The following is a 1,001-nucleotide window of genomic DNA, read 5'->3' on the forward strand; positions in this document are numbered from 1 at the left end:
GCAACTTTCTCACGCGGTTTCACGCTCCCCAGCTAACCGAACATGTAGCCCCGCCCATAAATCGGCTCCAGACCAATCAGAGTCGCCGCTCCACGTGGGGCTAGTGATGAGGATTACGCAGCTGACCAATGGCCGCTCCGCAAACTGCCCCTAGTCTGTTGACCTGGTTGAGCTGCGCGGATTCTGGGTGATCAGGGCGGAGCGAGGAGCTGCCACTCCGGAGGCGCGCGGGGCGGGCAGTGCGGTGCGTGAAGGCAAGTCTCACCTGTCAATCAAAGTAACGTGGGCTCAGCAGGCGCGGGGTTGAGGATGTGCGCGTGCACACACAGACACACATACACACGTGGACACGCACATGCGCGCTAATACACAGTCGAATCAGCCCTCACACACAGAAACACAAATACTTTCTTACTTAGCGGCTGCTGTGAAACTTCCTAACAAGTGTCGGGGCAAATCAACCCAAATCTCTTTCTCTTCCTCTTCTCTCTGCCTGGATAATAATATACTGTGTGTGAATTAATTCAGGAGGACTCACTTTGTGTTTCACTTCTCTTAAAAAGAAAAATCTAATTATGTTGCTCATCTGATGCTGGATACATGTCTAGGAAGTTTATTGCTGTTTTCATCTACATACAGTCTATAGGGTGATAGTTCACAGAAGTCCAGTTCATAGAAGTCCAGAGACAAAGCCAAAACAAAACAAAACAAAACAAAACAAAAACCTTCATGGAATATTGTGGGGAACTTGCTATGTCACATATAGAAAGGAAACTTGCCAAGGAAAATCCTGATATGTAGTGATAAAAACAACAAACAAAAGGGTTTCCAAGCACACAAACGCAGAGAGAAACAGCTGAAAAAAGGGCTTTGTTTTAACATTGGAGATGACACATGAAATTTTTAATAACCAAACACTTAATTTCCTGCATTCTGGTGATTTTTTATGCAACAATCTGCATCAATTCATGCATCTCACATGTCTTAAATTTGAGTCAAAA

The sequence above is a fragment of the Epinephelus moara genome, chromosome 8 (assembly GCF_006386435.1).
Source record: "Epinephelus moara isolate mb chromosome 8, YSFRI_EMoa_1.0, whole genome shotgun sequence".
Classification (NCBI taxonomy): domain Eukaryota; kingdom Metazoa; phylum Chordata; class Actinopteri; order Perciformes; family Serranidae; genus Epinephelus; species Epinephelus moara.